The sequence below is a fragment of the Haliaeetus albicilla genome, chromosome Z (assembly GCF_947461875.1).
Source record: "Haliaeetus albicilla chromosome Z, bHalAlb1.1, whole genome shotgun sequence".
In the NCBI taxonomy this organism is placed as follows: domain Eukaryota; kingdom Metazoa; phylum Chordata; class Aves; order Accipitriformes; family Accipitridae; genus Haliaeetus; species Haliaeetus albicilla.
The window spans coordinates 8612955-8633258 of NC_091516.1; the positions used below are offsets into that span (position 1 = coordinate 8612955).

The window sequence follows — 20304 nt, forward strand, 5'->3', positions numbered from 1 at the left end:
ACATTTAGAAGTATATTTTCAGAAGGAGAACAGAATAAAGAACAGCTTGTGGTACACCCAAAGTTGGGTATGGTATGTTTACCACCATCAACAAAACACTTGCTCTCACTTAAAATTTAGAGCACTTCTATTTTTGAGAAGTTCCTAAAAAAACTTTTTTTCATAATATCAGCTCAGATTCACCCTGTAATTCAATAAAGTGTTGTATTTAGTAATTTCTTTTATTATATTTTTTGAGTGTTTGGAAATATTGTCACAATTCTCTGAAAATAAACTACTGTTCAGTTACTGATTCCCCCGAATGAGCTGCTGGATTTTTGTTCTCTTTTCTGTGCATGGCAGAAACAACAGAGATAAGAGAACACTGGGTATATGATAATAAAAGAAAAGAAGTAGATACAACAGCTATGTATTACAATATGGCCAGGGTCCATTCTGAGAAAAAAGAGGAAGATTTTGCAATCCATGCACAAGGACTTCAGCAGTATTTTATGCAAATGTCAGAGAAACACTTAGTCTTATACTTTCAAAATATTTGCGAAATGGAATACAGACCCATAACAGAACTTCTAAACCAGCTCCAAACTTTAAACAGAACAGTACAATGTGTTTCTGAAGAATGAATTGAAAATAGAGATTCTCTGAAATATTTGCAAGGTTCTACAGTTCTTTCTACAATTCATGCTGCTACAGAGAATGAATTAAGGATATTTTCAGAATACAGTTTGTTTCTGGAATAAAATTCTATAAACTGAGCGCTGTTAGGGGCCATCCACTGTTGACCCATAAATAATACAGTTAATGGTCTATCAAAACCTCCAGCTTAAAAACATGCATTGCCATACATGCACACAAGAAGACAAAACAAATGAAGTGGGCGAAGCGGTCATCTCAAAAGCAGTCTACTTAGCATTTGCTTATAAATGAAATCACTGTGTCAACACTGCATAGGATAGCCTGGAGATTTCCTTCTAACAAGGTCAGATGTTCCTTAACTTAAAAAAAAATAGGGATTAAGAAAAAGTGCTTCTACAATCAAAAGCTTCCATTGGAAAGGACTGCCGACACAATCCCATTTGACTACACAAAGCAAGCTGTCAACATTTGAAAATGAAATGCCTTTACTCCACCAACCCTTGGAAAAAAGGCCTCAGCCAGTGTGACACGTTAGAATATCTAACAGATAATTCATAAATATAAAAGCAGCATTTCTTTAAAAAGATTATATTCGGTGTGGCAAGAAGTTTGGCTTGCCAGGAAAGAATAGGCAGATATATCATCCCTCACACATATGCATTAACATAGAAGTGAATGACCTCATATGACAAATAAGAATAAACAGAGTAGCAATAACTGTAATTTCTAAACAATTGTGTAAGAAAATATTTCCTAGGGTAAGATTAAGGGAAATGAATGTAATTCTACACAATTATATCAAAGAACAGACAGGAACATTAGGCAGCATTCCTGCCGCTAAAACGCATAAAGATATCTGCTAACTGTTAGTTAATTGCGATTGAAGGACATGGCCCACATGAGCAGAAAATAATTATAAGCATAAATTGCTTTGCAGAGCAGTCCTGAGGAGAGGGGAAAGGAGAGGGCAGGAGAGGACAGGGCACAGAATGAACCAAGCCGAGCCCCGCATCTTCAGTCTGTATTTAATATCGATATAGGCTTGATTAAAAAGTATAAGAGCCAGGCAAGTGGTGGCTGTAATCTTACATTTTTTAGGCCTAGACCTGTGACAGATACTGTTAGAGCTTTTGGAAAATCAATTAGCTTAGTCATGAGAGTGTAATTTTACCTGTTGATGTCAGTGAATGCATGATGACTTTGTAAAAATCTAAGGATTATAAAATATCAGAAGTACTTGGCAAAAAGCATATAGACATTCCAGATTGCCAAACTTCAGTGTTTATTTCTGAAGCTAGCAGGAGCAATAGCTCTTACCAGACTAGGCTTAACCCAGTCCCTCCAAGCATGGTGGTTAAGCCAGAGTATAACATACAAATAAACAAGTACATTTCTGAGAGGTCAGATGCATGCACAGAAAGTTTACTTAGTAAGGAATCTAGACCATCTGTTATATTTCAAGTAATCTGTTATTTTGACCATGCACTAACAGCTGGGAGCAATTCAAAGAAACATTTATAAAATTGAAAGAGGTTAGAAAATAAAAAAATTAAGTCTAAAAGTCTACAGTAAGGCTACATAATTAATCCATTATCTGGAGATGAGCTACTACTTGATGGAAAAAATAAATGCAATAAAAGAGAAATCATAGCTACTGAAAAAGCTTTAATACCACAGGATGCTTCAGAGTTTGGAGACTTCTGCCTATGAATGAACTTATGAATGGTTCAATTCAAGCTTGTTATTGTAAATTGTTTTTTAGAACACTCAAGTTACTAAAATTTTGAGTAGATAATGAAAATATACTTTTGAAGAAACCCATTCATACAATTCACTTAGAGTCACTTCCATTATCTTTTCTATAGTGGTCTTTAAAGTGGTCACTTTATGTATTTGTAAGAACTGGAATTTAAACAACACAAAGGATTTGCTTCTACAGTGTTATTAAGAATCAACAGAGTATATTCCCAGACAAGTGATAAGGCTCTCTGAATAAATTTGGGGGAAAAAATGTTCCTTCGCTGCATGGAAAAGCTTGGGATTGTGATCCTATGAATATACCACACTTTTTCCTTTATAGAGTTCCCCAGAAAGTATGATTTTCATAAATTTTTCTGGAATCAACAGTAGGTATTTGTGTATTTGGCAATTCTATAGTGCGTCTCTCTCCATATTTAGGTGTAGGACTTAAATGGTTTCAGGCAAACTTTTGTGGATATAAATGGAAACTTAATTCTACCCTGCAGTCTTAAATACCATTATTTTCTTCTGAATGTACAGAAAAAAAAAAACCCTTTGAAATTCCTTTTGGTTGCATATGGCTTATAAACTCTTTGTATAATAAGAGATCTGTCTTTGTATAAGCAATTTTATTCATCCTAATATTTGCCCTGCTCTCAGATATGCCAAAGTACTGCAATAGCATTTAAATAAGAGGGTCATACATGGTCTATCAGGTAAAGAAAATAAAAATATTTATAATAGAAAGCAAACATAAGTAGCAGACCTTTAAGACCACCTTATAGGCTGCCCAAAACAAATACTATAGAGAGGTTTTGTGTCTGAGCCTACGTCCACTGACTTCAAATGAGGACAGGAACAACCTCCAGAAGTAAGACAATGAAAGAAGAAATCATCAGTCCTCTGTCACCCTCTACAGGAAAAATCCTAAACCAGAAGCAGTTCTTAATACAGAATTATACATATCTGTACCACCACTTCATCACTGGTTTAAGGGACACTTCAATTTTCAAAGAAGTTAATGTTTCAAACATTCTTGTTGGATATAACTGTAATGAAAATGTCCCTTTTCTTCATTTGTAAAGCTGAGGGCAAGAAAAATTGCCAGATCTTTATAGAATATCTTAAGCACTTGTATTACATTAACACCCCTGGATTACTAACTGAAACCAAATCAAACTAGCATGACAAAGAATTATGTGAAACATTTGAGTTGCAGAATCCAGAATTCTAAGCTGAATTTTGAAATATCCTTTCTGTGCTTAGATAGGATATTATGGTTTTAATGTTAACAAAGAACACGTAAAGGAGTTCACTAAAAATAACGTTTACCAGCAAGTGGAAAAGGAACTAAGGATTCAGAGGGATTTTTATGCATTTGAATGTAAAACATGAAATCCATTAACTGAAGGAGATAATCCAAAGGCCAGGCCATGAAGCAGCTTAGTATTTTTCTAGTTTTATAACTCTGCTGTTTCTTGCTCGTTTTCACAGTGTTTGTTTTTATTATTAGATTTGAGATAATTATATAATGTCCTAAGATTAACATTAAGAATAAATATTGAGTCCATTTATACCTTGACTCTAAAACCAAAGGCAAAAACCCCAAAAAACTAAAAAAGAGAGTAATTCTTCCTGAGGTTATATTATTTTCAGTGACTAAGGTAGCACAGCACAATAAGAGATAATTAAATTTTCTGTAGCAGGAAGATTTACCTTTCCGAGTTTTGTTCTCCCTGTTGCTTGGGAAGAAAACATTTTACAAGTGGCAGGCACTTAGATCTTGCAGGGCCCTGAGTGAACTAATGAGCCCTGTGTCAGCTCTGTGCTGGAGCCCCACGTAAGTGGGCAGAGATGCGTTGTGGCCGTGGCCAGCCCTGCCTTCTGCTGTCCCAGTTGGTTCCACTTCTGTTGTAGGTGACTTTGTCTCCAGCCCCACCTCCTGCTCCTCCTGTCTGGACTCCCTGGACCTGACTCGTTCCCTGGCCTCGTCTGGGGCTGCCGGCTGCTCTCCCCTCGCCAGCCCTGCTCAGGAGCTGCGGGACCGTGCCCTGCCCGGGGCCAGGGGAATCCTCTGCTCCTGGCACTTGTGAGCAGCCCTGCTCTCGCTGCTCCCTGACGCACTCGTACCACGAACTGTAACTAACTCAGTGAAATGTATTGGTTTAGTGCATAGTCAAAAGGGAATATTCAAATGCTCTGTCTTGGCAGAACAGTCAGTCAAAAAGCAATGCACGAAAATACTAGAAGAAGTTCATGCCCTCTGTGACTTTCGAGGGCACAAAATTGAAATTGTGCTGATCACAGAACGCAGAGATGTAGAAAAGTAAAGGAAAAAAACCCATCCATGCCTAATTTACCTTAACATAGTTACGCAGTGTACCTTTCTGCTATAAAAATTATTCCAGGAAGAATCAGATAACGCTGTAGGACTATCAAAAGAAAATTTCTACTAGCCAAAAACACTTTCCAAAAACTCTTTCTTGATATTGAGGGCACCAGGCCACACATAATCAGGTTAGAAGGGTGCCTACAGACAGTGCAGTAGTTGCATTTGGGGAATTTTGCTGCCTGCCCCAATACAGAATCAAAGCAGTGGAATACGACAGTCTGGAAGAAGGTGCCTGAGGACAGCCCGTTTTCTTTTTAGGAAGGTTGGACTACCTCTGAAGATTTTAATGTGCCTCTAGAATCATTTGTAGAATGCATAATCTTGTCCACATATAAGCTTAAAAGTCCTTTGCTATCAAAGGAGATTGGGACTGAGTACCTCTTTAGGGAAGTAAGAGATCAAGACTGCCTCTTAAAACAAGCCTGTAACCACAGAACTGCATTTAGGATATTAGCTGCATAATGACTTATTGTCATAGAAGTGAGCTCTCTGTCTTGACGATCGAGACTCCTGTAGATGTTTGGTGGAATGAAAAGAGGATTAATGGAGTCAGCAGTTTTTTGTTATACCTGATTAAAAATGCTGTTGTAGAAATAAAGAGTATCAGAAAAAATGTAACTGTTGAGCCAAAGCATCAAGGCACTTGCATTCCTTTGGGAACACTGAGGCTCCGGCCTGTCTCTTCCTTTAGTGGCAGCAGTTTCCATTAGTGAAGAAGAAACTTGCATCTCCTATGTAGATGGTTTAATTATTTATTTTTAATATGATCATATGCAAATTCATTTTTTGCCAAATGAGATTGGCAGGATCCAAGACAGCAGACCTGATAAACAGCGGCACCTCAACCAGTGATAGAAGATGTCCAGAAACAAGTGTGATGAACCTAAGGAGAGTGCTAAATACCAAGAAAAAAAGAACCATACTGGGTCAGACCAAAGGTCCATCTACCTGACTATACTTTCTCTGACAGCTGGTAAAAGTAAATAATAATTGTAGAGTAGAAAAGAAGCAGCATGGCACTTCCCATAACAGCTAGTTTCCAATAGTTTGCAGTTTGGGACATGTCAAGTTGCATGTTGTCTTTTTACTTAACCAAAAAATTAGTGGATTTTTCTTCCATGTGTTTGTCCAGTCACTTCATGAACCATCTAAACTTTTGTCATCCACAATTCCTGATACAAGGACTTCCACAACTTGATTAAAAGTTCTGTAGAGAGCAATGCATTTTGGTTCATTTTGAACCAGGGAGATACTGACAGGACAAGGAATATATAATCATATTGGATTCAAGACTGTGGGATCTGCTGGCCTCAGAGGAAGGCTTTTTTAGAAAGGCAATTCTAAATTGCTTGAAGAAAGAAAAGATGAAGTGAAATACTTTCTTTGCCCCAACCCCAGAGCTAGACAGTGGTGGTATGGTTCAGTGCTGGGATCTTGATTATACCAAAATGGGAGCATTCTCTTGCAGAATAGTATCCAAAAGTGGCCCCCAAAGTGGCCTACTAGAAAGCTTTGAATATGTAGCATGGTGGGCAAGATGTTGTAGAAGAAGTGTTTGTGGTTCCCTGAGTAACTTTCTCTTGGAAGCTCCCTTTTGGTCACATCTTGATGTGTACAGAGAAAGATCAGAAGGGATTACAGAGAAGATACAGGCTAAGAAAAGCAAGGGGCTGAAGTGCTGTCTCTTTCCAGTCCCCAGGAACCTCTGCACAGGTGAAAATATTGAAACTCTTGAACCGATTCTGTTGTCAATGCTTTTAATGAATCTCATTTTGCAGACACTGAGAGACTTCTGAAAAATGGTCCAGAAACACCTCTACTTCTCCCATCTCTAGAAAAGTAGCTGGAGGTGGTGTGTGATGCTCTGAGAAGGCACATGGCACCAAAGGAAGATGAAGCAATTCAAGAAATGCGTCAGAAACTACACTCTATGTGTACCTTGTTACTGCATAATGCTTAAACTGTTTGGTTTTCTTTTACTCCTGCTCAACTGCAAGAATGCATATCTCATATTCAAAACAAGCCCTCCTGACAACTTAAAGGTCAGACAGTCTTATAGCCTACACGGAAAGAGCAGAAACAGGAAAACAACCTCTGTGTCCTGCAAATGTGTCCAAGATCATTCCATTATCACACAAACTGCCCTTAAAGGAAGATGAACACCTGAAAAAACACTAGAATGAAAAATTATTGAACAGCACAATAAATATGCTGCATATTGTAAATGGGCTTTCAGATAAACACTCAAAGGAAAAAATAAAGGTACAAAAGAGAAAGAGTATATAGAAAAAGGCACATTAAGAACGGTACACAAAGAAACTAGGAAGAAAACCTGGAAGTCTAAGAAATAGCAGTGATGGTGCAAGACAAAGAACAGAACTGAAAAGTTAGTTCTGCCAATTTTGCTAAATTAACAGCCAGTTCCCTGGAAACTTTTTATCTCAGAGGAAACCAAAACTGTGGTGGGATGTTTGTGTTATTGTCTATAGATTGTGAATGTCATTATGCTGATAGAGAGCTTTACAACTTCAACACTGTAAATTGAGAACCCTGAGGAACTGTATGTCCAAGACAGAAAGCAGCGTGAGTTTGTGCCTAGCATCCAATTTTTAGTCACATGATGATGTAGCGATCTCATCTGTCCACACAGCCAGAACTCTCATCCAGAAAATCATTCTCTTCCATCCTTTCTCCTGGCCTTGACAAATACAGCCTTGTCAGCAATTCAGAACACTGCTGACAAGAATAATTTCTCCAGCCAAACATTCTGATAAGACACTCTACTCTATTTTATCTGTCTCTTTACCCTTTTTTGCTGACATAGGCTGCCTGCCTTCACCTCTAGAAGTCTTCTCTGACTATTCCACCCTACCTCTTTTCTTTCATCTTGCTGAAACATCAACCTCTGCTTAAGATACCCATTTCCCTCAGCCCTCTGACATTACTCAATGCCTTCAAGCTGTCTTTTTTTTCACTTAGGAAAAGCTGCCTATAAACATCTGTTACTTTATCTCATTATCTACCTTCAAATTCTTTGTTGCAGTGACTTTAGAAAACTGATAAACTAGACTACTGAAAACAATACTTACTGTAGTCACTCACTTTTAAATCTCTGTATCGATCTGCTGCTTATATTCCTTTAAACTGCAAGATCTCTTTGTCAAGGAATGTTGGTCTTGGGATATTCTTGTGATTTTTAATTAAGAATTGCTTAGAACTTGGGAAAATGTAAACAATGAACAAAACATGACAGTAACAAGGAGTGCTTGAAAACCCAAGTCTATGGTTCTCTTAATATCCAGCAATAGAAAATGATCTATAAGTGCTAAAGAGATATATGAATATCAAGTACCATCTGCTGTAAATCAAGTCGATGCTAGCTACAAAGCTTGCAGTAAGAAAATGCTCAAAATTTACCAGATGGGATGCCTGTAAACATTTGGGGAAATACAAGTAGAAATCCTCCCCCTAGCGGACTCAAAGGAGAAGTACAGAGTTGCAGCAAATAAGAGTAACAGACCTTTTTTTACAATTTGTTAATAATGAATGATTTTTTTTAAAATTATTTAACACCTAACCTACTGCAGTAGTTCTGAGCCATATCCAAGGACTGCAGCCCCACTGGGGCAGATTCTATACAATTACAGAATAAAAAGCTTCAATAAACAACTTAAAATTTAACAGAAATCATAGTGAAAAGAAGAGTAAGACAAAGGGAAAGGAAGAGTATAAAGAAACAGAATTTTTCACATACAAGATAGTGATTTGTATGCAGTAGTAAATTCTCGAGATTTTGAACACATGTTCAAAGTTTTAAGGAGGATTTCAAGAACAATTATATATATCTGTAGATGTTCTAAAGATAGTTTCTGCCAAACAAGAGGGGTAGAGACAAGAAAATATAAAAACTTGTTAGAAATCCAAGAGGAAGGTATTATAGGCTCCTCTATGGACTGATGAAAGCCAGCTGCTCGTTTCTTGCAATGGACATTGTTGGTGAGCTGGACAGAAGTAATGATGAGTTTTGGAGGGGAAGACAAGCAGCTGGTTTATGATGTAATAGAAAAGTGAGAATTAGAGGACTGGTGCAAAAAACAAGTGGACATAAAGGAAACCACTCTACTGTTTTCATGCTTTGCCTGAACGGATGTAAACAAAATGGTTTTCAGTTTCCACATCCAGAATTACAAAGGCTAACACATTGTAAGATTTAGTTTAAAATTTCATCACTGTCATAGGAAAACTTGTATCTTTGAGGTTTTGTCCAGCTTGAAACTTTTGTCCAGTTTAATTTTCTGGAGAGCAAACAGTTAAAGTAGTGTTTGGATTTTGGTTACTGAGATCTCCAGATGGTTGTGCTTTCTGGTCAGTCACAGTCTCTTTCTCTCCTCCCTCGTCCACTCACACACGTGATTACAAAGCCCATTCCCTCTCTCTTCAACCTTCTGTTCATAATTTTGGGTTAACTTCAGCCCCTTCCCTATTCCAATTTTCCATGCTGCAGCTGCTGTTTCCTCTGTTAATTTTTGCCTTCTGAGCATAGCTAGAAATTATAACCTGTGGTCCAGATGAAGGGAGGCACAGCTGCAAATCCTACAGTCTGGAACAAGAGAAAGGCTGGACTTGATTAAAATGTGATCCAGGGTTTGGAGTGGAGGAAGCAAAGCTGAAATTATAAGTGGTGGTTTAGCTCAATAGATCTTAAAGAAGAGTGGCAGGCAAGAAAACCCTGTGTTTACTGAATAAAATGAAATCCTAGAAGAGAGTCAAGTTACACATAGAGTTGCAAGGTAATCCAAATTAAAGGAAAGTGCAGAGCCTTAATCAAATGTACTTAATTCAGGAACAATATCTGCTTGTAATCACTGGCCAGTAAAAAAATGTTTGGTCAGTACTTTCCACCTGAACAGGCAAAATCTGTACATTTCAAACAGTTAAACATGTTGTGCCCTGTCATACTGGCTATACAGGGAAGCATGGAATGTGTTCAGCCCTCAGTCCTTCTCCTCACAGGAGGCTAATCAGTTCATAGAATTTTTTTTTTTTTTTCCAACTGATGAAGCTGGAAGCACCAAGGGTATAATTTCTTGTACACAAGGTGACATAGTGACTGGAGGACAGGAGGAATGACATATCAGCTATGGGAGAGGCAAAGCAGCAGGCACTAGGCTGAAATGGAGAAATCTGCTTTCAGCTGAGCTCCTGAGTGCACTGTAAACACTATATGGCAAAGACAACAGCTGCAGAGGCAAAGCCAATCAGGTATGCATGGCACATAGGATCCCAAGTAGGAGAACTGTGGTACTTGAAAACTCCTTAACACTCCTTAGCAACATCTTTTGGGCCTTTTTCTTATCTTGCTTTGCACTGACCTTAGCAAGCAGGTACTCTTTTGTACTTTGTCACCATTAAAATACAGTTTGAACATTTTTTATTAGTGAAATTACTGGTAGTTTCTTCCCAATAACAAAAAGTTTCTTCCTTTGTTCAGACACATTTAGTCTGAGCACTCACAAATCTTTCTATTTTTCCCCTGTACCTCCAGGCTGCTACTAAATCTGAGTTTTCTGTATCTGCAATAGAGAATGGCAGCTGTGATAACACCAGACTGGGGGCAGTTGATGCACTGGAGGGCAAGGCTGCTATTCAGGACGTAAACAGGCTGGAAAAATGGGTGGACCGGAAAGTCAGGGAGTTCAATGAAGGTGACTGCAAAGTGTTGTAGCTGGGATGGCATAACCCCATGCAATGGTACAGGCAATTACTGTCTAGCCAGAAAACAGCTTCCCAGAAAAAGACCAGGGGTTCCTGGTGGACAAGGTAATAAGTTTCAGCAGTGTGCCCTTGCAGCAATGAAGGCCAACCACATACTGGGCTCTATTAACAAAAATGTTCTCAGTGGACTAAGGTAAGTAATTTTCCCTGTCTTGAGAATCCTATGATCAGTTTGGGGCTTCTCAGTGCAAGAAATACACTGACATACTGGAGTGAGTCCAGAGAACGGCCACAAAGATAAGGCTAAGAAAAGTGGGGGTTTTATCCATAAGAAGAGAATGCTAAGTAGAGATCTTATTGCTGTCTGCAGCTATCTAATAGGAAGGTGTAGAGAAGATGGAGTGAGACCCTTAGCAGAGTTGCACAGATATAGGACAACTGGCAAGAATAGAAATTGGAACATGTTAAATTCTGACTGGATGTACACCAAAAAAAATTCCTGTGAGGGTGGTCGAACATTGGAACAGGTTGCACAGAGAGGCTGTAGAAACTGCATCCATGGAGAGATTCAAACCCAACTGGATATTCCCTGAGCAACCTGCTGTAGCAGGAGGCTGGACTAGAGATCTCAGAAAGTCCCTTCCAACCTATGCAACTCTCTAAGTCTGCATGTTGTCCTATCACTCGCTATTACAGAACAGGGAATGCATTTTAAAATTAATTCAGGTTTTCATAATTAGGATAAGCCCATGATACTACAATGCAAATTTATAAGAAAACCAGAAGGTAAGCAAATAAATGCAGGAGAGAGAGGCAAACCCATCTACAAGGTTATGTATAAGGAAAGGGGATAGGCTAAATATTTTGTTCTGTTTTCTGATTTGAAAACTGGGCATAGTATGAAGCTATTAGGGATGAAGTTCACAGATAAACAACTTAGATTTTCATGTAATAAAGAGTTGAACTGTGGAAATCCTTATGAAGAGTTGCTGTAGATAACAAAAGTTTCGATAAGCTGAAGGGCACACTAGGCAAGTTCATGGAAGAGAAATCCATTTCATGTTATTAACTGAATAGAACCCACATCCTGCCCAGAAAGGCCTGCAGCTGAAAATGGCTGGCAGATGAAAAAGTCTTAAGTAGGCTTATCATATACACTTATGCTGTTCTTAAAGACCTGCTTATGGAGAAAAACACAGTCAGAACCAAAATACTGTGCTTGATGAACCATTGGCCTCTCCCCAACAACTGTTCTGAGGGAGGGAGAGAGAGAAAACAGCACTCAGCCAATTAACAGTCAGAAGACATGATAACATGCAAGAGGGGAAAGCTAGCGGAAAAGAATTTCTGAAGTGGAAATTGTACATAGATTTGAAGATGAGCAATCTGAGTTTTAACTTCATGTAAAGTGGAAAAAAAGAGAGTGGGCAATTGCATTCAACAATATGTTCAGGAACAAAAGGAAAAACCTTGATTGAACAATAGGAATGGACTTGTTTAACAACGGTATTCTGCATGTTACAGCAGAGGGAAAAATGGGCAGACCAAAAGAAAACAGTTCACAATACATAACTGAAAACATCAGAATAGCATAAATTTTGCTTGTGAGATCAGAAAGTGAGAGCAGGGTATTTAGAAACATGCTTTAAAGAAAGTGGAGAATTCTGAGACTGCAGTTTTGACAAAATATTTGACCACAATATTGCAAGACTGAAAGACTAGATATGCTGAAGTACCAGGGCAGAAAGAAAAAGGAAGATAAGTATGTACAGATTTTTGGAAAACCACAATGAATTGATGAAAATTTATAATGATGACCCCCCAACACGAGTTATTGCAAATTCCATTTCTTACAAAGTTGCTGGTTTTCAGTCATCGTCAATTCTTAATGGATTGAGAGTAGACTGAAAAATTACTCTGGACCTGAACATATATGAAGATATTCCAAGTGAGAAAACACTACTGGCTCTGCTTGCATAAAATATGCTTGTTGGGCTAAAAAATAACAATAATGCAATTATTCTTGAGGAAACAAAGAGGCTTTTAGAGACTTCTGATGACTGTGTTATATTGTTTTCAAAACACCACTTGAACATAAAGATTTTTAAAAATCTGTTTTCCCCTCCCATAATTGCCATCCTAGAGAGCACTGCACAGCAGGAGAGAAGCCTGACCTTTGAAAACATTTATAAAGGACTGCATTAAAAATACAGAATTATAATTTAAAAGTCTTCTGAATGCACTTCCTACAACATTGCCTCAGATTCTTATGTACTTCCTGTCTTCAACTGCAGTAAGTGTATGGTAATGCAAATCCCATTATCTTGTAAAGGACCAAGATATTCAGCTCGTTTTGGCTCAGGCTAAAATTACAAAAATCCTATTTCTTGCTTCTATTAATGGGATACGTAATATAGTAAAAATTCTTTCCTACTCTTTATCAAGAAATTCCAAGGTTTTGATACTTAAAAGAAACAACAGATCAGTAAGAGAAATCATTCTCTTTGCATACTACAAAGACTGCTTTTCACAAATACCTTATTATTTTTTAAAATAAAATTTGGATCATTCAAAAGACTTCTAAATAAATCTAGCAAGGTTGTCTTTATTGGATCTGAAAAATTGTGCAGAAATAAGGGAAGTGCCTTTATAGTGTTAAACATGTCTTAAGAAATCCTTTTATTAGTACCAATGAAACAACTTTTAAAGTTCTCACTAATTTTTAAAAAAACACCAAACTGCTATCATTAAAACATCTATGAAACTGATCCAGAGAAGCCCCCTTCCATATCTTTGACAGTGTAATTTCTGTAGGTTCTTCATCGGTAATTAGGTAAGTAACCCGTACCTGATGCATCTCTTTTCTTTACCAGCACCAGGAAATAAAATTAGACTTTTTCAGCAATCACTGTAAAAATTTGTCTCTCTGACACTCTGTTCTGTAATTAAATTTCTTTTTCAAAGGCTTATTTTTATTGTAAAATGAATCTATCATTCAAATATGTATTTCCACAGCAATAAATAAAATCCTGAAGACTGAGTGATGTCCCGCACATGGAAGTATGGATTAAAAACAACAGTGGTCTAAAGTTCTGCAGTCAAAACACGCAAGCTATAGAACTGACAAGCAGTGCTGAACATGAAAGCAAATTTGAGAGCATTTCTTTAGCTACGTCACAATCCTGTAAGCTTTCATTTTTCCTGAAACTCTACAGATTGTGACCACATGTATAAAATGAAAATAGCATGCATTATCTTCACATATAATCCCATGCTGTATTAATAAAAAAATAAAAAATTCAGAGACGTTGGCTGCTGCATTTTCCTCAACCATCCGGTGTCATCATCTTCGTACTTGCTCCAGCTTAAGGAAAAAAAAAGGCAACAGCATTTACTCCTGTTTAACAGAAGAGGGGGCCCTCTACCTTAAAAAAGATCAGTTTTATGCATTGACAAAGTTGAATGTAACGTCTTTCATATTACTAGTCAAACAGAAAAAGTGAAAAGACAATTGCAAATGTATTATGGAAGAAAGTTGCTGTGCATTGAAAACATTTTAAATCCTAACTTGAAAAATGAAAGAGTTCTGATTTAGTGTGAAAACCCATCCTAATTTTACCTAAACTGTTTACATTTTATAAAAACAGGTGCAGAAAGACAATAAAAGAACAACAAAAAGGAGGAAAGCCTATTACAGCATACAGCTACCCCTGTCTACCCAGGATAAGAGATAAGTGTGAGTTTTCCATCCAGTGAAGAGCATAGAAATAGAAATTGTATGGAGGTTATCAGTGTGGTCTGAGAAAGCTACATGTGGGAAACGTGTGCTCTGAGGAGGCAGGAGCTTCATCAGGACAAATATTTGTGTTGGATGGCAGTACAAAGAGAAAGACATGATTCAGAAGGCAATGGAATATGCTAACACGGGGGAAATGCTTCAAAAAAATTGTTTTGATGGATGATTTTTATTTCTACTTCCTAAAGCTAACTTTAAAACAACAACAAAAAGGCACAGCCCCAACTGCAGCTTCGGGATATGTTTTGGAATGTGTTTTACAACAGACTCACATTCCTTCTCACCACTATTTTTTCTGAATATAAGAACAACAAGGAATTACAATATTTTTTTTGTTTCTTAAGTGATGAAATGCAATTTAAAAAATATTAAATACTGCCTTGAAGTTATGATGTTGTATTACAGATGACAGCCAAAGCTTAGCAAAACCTTAGGAAGTCTTTTGATTGATTCGTTCAGCTTTGGATCATACTTTTATTAAGTTGGCTCATGAACATTAAAAGTAGATAAAACCACAACTCCATATTCTTTAAATGAGCTCCATGGCACTGTAATGATCAAATCAGCTGACCATCCGCTCCCACCAAGGATTCATAGAAATCTTTCTTTCCACTTCTTCCCACTGAATATGTAGTTACCATTCCACAAAGAAAACATTGTAATTTCTCATTTTGCTTTTTTTCCCCTTTAATTACACATACTGAGGTAACAGTCTTTTTATTTCTCTATCATAATAAGTAGTTTCTAACGTTCTGTTAGCTGATCTGTTTCATTCACCATATATTTAGGCTAATCCTATAAAAATAAACACAAGAAAATAAGCCTACACATGCCTGCAAACTATTACCAAAAAAAAAAAAAGTATTAGCTGAAGTATGATTTAAATACTAAAATGGTAAAAAAATAGTTTCCTTGTTTGGGGTTTAAGATTTCCAAACTTTAACCTTATTATTAAAACATAAAAAATAAACCCCCCTTCTTTTGAATTGCATATAGTTACCCTAATAATAATGTTTGCCTATTTTTGCTAAGTTAGTCAAGTTTCTTTGTCATCAAAATTTTAAAAAAAAATTACAATGGCATGCATTTTATAATAATGGAATCTCTCTAGAGCTTTTTTGGGGAGGGCAGAAGATTCTTAGAAAGAGTATTTAACAATGTTCAAGTTATTTCAGAAAAGTGCCTCAAAAGCTCCAATGAAGCATTAAAAACAGGTTACAACAAACAATGGTAAGGTATATTAAAAATACACCAAAAAGGGGGTTTAATATAATATTAAGCAACTTTTTATCTTAGGAAATCAATAAGGGTAACACGTTAATGAGTATGATCACTTGTGAAAGATCACAGTTAAAATGTAAAAGACAAATTTTGTGCATATAAAAAACTATTTTGCCTCACAATGCTTTCAAAAAAATATTCTTGAATATCTGTTTATTCTTTTTTATTTTATAATACACAACAACCTCTTTCTGGGTTGCTGCTCAAAGTTATAACTGTTCAATCTATGACGTTTACACATGACTTTCTCCAGTTCTCACTCTGGAATACAGTGTCCCCCACTACAGCAGTTAAAATGCCACATTTCCAAACCAGCCCCACCAGTTAATTTTCAAAACTGAAACCAAATGAATTACAAAGTTATTTGGGATTTAGGCACACCATTAGAGATTAACTAATCAGTTATCAACACAGTTAAAACTATACAAACTACAAAATTAATTTTACAAACAAAGCTCCATAGGTAAATACATATACATGTGTGCACAATGTGGTTAGGGAGTTGAAAGGAGATTTGGAAGAGGTTTGTTCACACCACCTCAAGCTCTCAGAATATGAAACAACAAGATCTTATGAAAGCAATTAATTTTTTATATGGGCATCTATTAGACGTTCCTTACAGAATGTAATAAACATTTTTACAGAAATGAAAAAAAAACCAAAACATTAAACCCCCCCCCAAAACTAATTGCTTTGGAAGTATAAAATATATTGTTTGCTGTAGCCTTGCCACAAGGGCTAAAACAAATGAACTGGAGAAAAAAGAAGTAGGAGGAGATATTCAACAGCCAAATGCCAGAATGATTGCATTAAAATAATAATTTAAAAAAAAAAACAAAACAACCGAACACAAAAAAAAAAAACAACCAGGGAACTGAACTTTTTTATAAGCTATAGAAGTCAACTGTTAAGCAGGATATTATCTGTTATAGATACTCAGAACAGAATATTTCAAAGTCTCCGCATTGTGGGAACTTGGATTTTTCTGTGCTGTAATTAGCTCCAGACAAAATTCTTCCCTAGAACCAAGTGCTGGCAAAACAGAAAAAATTACACAAAACTCGGATGCTCAGAATGCTACTCCACTACAGATTAAGCTGATCATATTCTGAAATTGGATCTCCTCACTCCTTAAGCCATGTATTTTTACCTTTTCCTTTGAATCAGCCCTATCACCTGTGTGGTAAGTCAGGTAAGAAAGCTAAATCAGTCGACATTATTCCCACCAAAACATCCACAGAATCCCAATTAGTATACAGGTGCCTTAAGTACATAAGTTAGTTTATTCTATAGCATCTGGAGTAAAGGAGGCAGCTGGAAGGTAGATTTATTAAAGCTGCTCTGAAACGACAAGGGAAGTTCAGGAAGGTCTGTGGCTGTAGTTAAACAGGTTTCCCTCCCTGCAACCTTAAGCTTAAAACAAAAAAATTTTCCTAACATGAATATAGTCTTAAACTTCTACAACTCGGTATTTTTGAACAGCTCTATACCTTCTTTTGTCAGTTATGAAAACTTGCATTTTTAGGTTTTATTCTTGGAATATTTTCTATAAATGAAACTTTGCATTTTGATCTGAAGAATGGTTTTATTAATAAAAGTTTAAACAAATCCTTTAAAGAAAACTTTTTCAATCAACATTATCAGAAATAGACCTTTGGCTAGAAAAAAGGGTGTCACCTAAAAAGATTTAATATTACTCCAGCAAAAATTCCTGATTATTTTGAGGCTGATAATATTAATTTCCTAAGGAAATTAAGCTTTATAATAATGTGTTATTTTCATAACAATTTGGAAGAAATTGACCAATTCAAAGGAAGAAACTGTAAAGATAAAGTCAAAGCAACACTATTTCTTGATTATAAATTCTGCAAGACACCTATGTAAAGGAGAAAAACTATGTTTGCAGCTCCACTAAGCAGGCTTAGTGTGAACTTTACATCCAAAGAATACACATAGAATATTTATAAGTCCCAACTTCATTTAAAAGATTCATTTTGAGAACATACCGCTTCAGACACTAACGTCAATCAACCGCAAGACACCAATCTGCAGCTAAGCAGGCTCTCTTACTTCTACTGTTCATTAAACTTATTTTTCAAGGCTAGAAAAGACTAGTCTGTGGTGTTAATAAGATATGCAGTCAGGGCCATGGCTACTCTACTTTCACCATTGGCCCACATTAAAATTATATCAGTATTTATTTCTTTGAATGAAATTGAAGATTTAATAACAATACACTGCTTGCTAAATTTGCATATACTGTAAACCAACATGAACATCTGTAGTAGACGTTGCAGACGGTTCAGATGTGGGATCACAGACCTGATTTTTGGAAGTCAGGTTTAGATCAGTCTGAATGGTTATCCTGAACTGAGATACTTATCCTAACAGAAATATTCCCACAGTGTAAAAATTGTACAGTACAGCAGTTGGATTACAAAATGTTGATTAAGAACCTAAACCTTAAAATCTCAGGTGCTTTTTAAAGAAATGCTTAAATCTTATCAGATCTCTGTATAGAGGATTATAAATTTTTTTTATGCTGCCAATATTCTAGGAAAGTGATGGACTGCATTCTCTTTTGGCTTTACCAGGTGTTCTCTAGTTGTAAATTCAGGGATTGATCAGAAGTTATATTAAACGCAATAGTTTATTGGTTAAATATTCCTTCTAAAGAGTTACATTGGGGGCCAATTATCTACTTTCTAAAGTAATAGTATTCTCCTGTCATTGTTGTTATAATTCCTGATCCAATTTAGAAGTATGTTCTCTGTTCTCCACTATTGCTTTTTCAGGAGAATTTCTAAACTTCACGCTCTTTGCTGGCCTCAAAGGGAATCACACAAAGCACTTCATAGGCTGTTTCTTCTTTAAGTGCCTGTATGAATGAGAAAACTGCTCTATGTACCTTGTAACTTAAAACATCTTTAAACACAGAAACTAATAGCAGAATATGGTAAGAACAGTTTATTGATAGAAGATACAGGTGCTGTCTTGTTGCTCAATTTGCTATAGTATGATACTGAGCTTGGACCTGCTTCTGTTTATTTGACTGCAAATTATATTTGTGTCATTGAACAGTATTTGACCCATTTTACATAGAGAATAGGGATGTTTCACTTTCTTCATGATGAAACACTTGTCATTATTTTTTTTTAACTCTCAAGTTTCAAAAATTCCTGTTATTCTTTCATTTATTTTCTTTGTTTTCTACATGACATTAAATAACAGTTTCCTTGAGGAAACTGGTGTTTCCACACATGATTATACACATGTGGCTTTTTATGACAAATAATAAGAAATATTTTCAGCATATTCAGTGTAACAGGTATTCAGCATAACAAGTATTCAGCCCACATATGCAAAATAATTCTATGCCCAATATTCCCATTGTTCTCAAGGTTGTCCCTCAATGTTGAATAGATGTGAAAACAGATAATTCAGCTGTGTGCCTAAAGCAGACAAGATTTCTCTTGAAAAATCTGCCATCTGCCTCACACTACTGTGGCCATAATCTTCACCAGCTGTCTGCTGGCAAACTTTAAAATAGGAGTATAGATGAATGCAAAAATCATATTTTAGAGTTTAGTATATTTTAGAGAATATTCAGATATTTTAGAGATTCTTTAAATACTGAAAATTTTGAAAAGGTGTCCTCTTCAAAGAAGTGCCTTAAAGTAAATGATTAAATTCAGATCTGTTTAAAAACCCCAAGCCAAAACCATAATTATCATGAAGAGCCTTTATGCATAAGTTTAAGGAGAAAGAGAAAAATGAAGGAGTTTATCTAAGGGTCTGCTGACATTAGCAAGTAGTGAGGCCCAATAAGAACATACCCGAAGAGTGAAACAGCAGGTACAAGAGACCCAACATCCATGCTATTTGTTTCAGGAGCTTTACTTCAGTCTGCCTCTGTTCTGGTCTCAGAAAAAATCTTCGTTAGTGGTTGGAGTGCCAGAGAGCGTGCTCTAATATCTTCTGGTTTAGGTTTAGAATATGAGAGGATTTAAACTAATGTGTTCCAAGACACCTACTCAGTGTAAACCAAAATACTATAAGGGGTCTATCAGAAGCTTTTTAAAAGAACAGTCCTGATCTAATCTAGAATGTTTAAAGCAGACATACTATCTCTCTTGAAGCAGACACAGTGATAATATATAATAGCTCCAGTAACTGTCAACCACATTTTTTCTATACTTCATATGCTTACCTTCAGGTTACGTTTCTGAACTACATGCATTTTGTCACCCAAAGAAAACATGATGCTAGGCAAGAAGATTTTCTATGTTAATAACTGGCAAGAAAATTTTGTACGTCAGCATATCATGTTCATATTTTCTTCATACACAGACATACACAACTACCAAAAAAATGTAGTTCTATTATGACATGAGCTTTACTTCAAGGATGAGATACTTTGCTCATATAAATATAGATCAGCAATCTTTAAACTACTAAAATGTTAATACTGAGGCCAGGCATTCCTATTGCTCATATATGACTGTGTCCACAGATTGTACATCACTGCTCTGGCAAAATGATCACTAAAATGTCATAAAGGCAATAAACAATAGAAAGTGGGATAAACAAAAGTAAAATAATGCAATATTCTTCTGTCTCTCTTCCCATGACTTAACTGGGCAGCTGAAGCTCATATTCTTTTAAATAATGAGAAAAGATATTTAAAATTTGGCAGTATCTGCAAGTAATCACTTCCTTGTAAAGTGTTCCAAACTCATTTTTA

The 20304-nt window shown here is 36.3% G+C and overlaps 1 protein-coding gene across 2 annotated transcripts in view; it reads right to left on the minus strand.

Annotated features, from left to right (window-relative positions):
- PDE4D (phosphodiesterase 4D) overlaps positions 1-20304 on the minus strand; it is a 648147-nt gene that overhangs the window by 374736 nt on the left and 253107 nt on the right. The gene's annotated exons all lie outside the window — the stretch shown is intronic.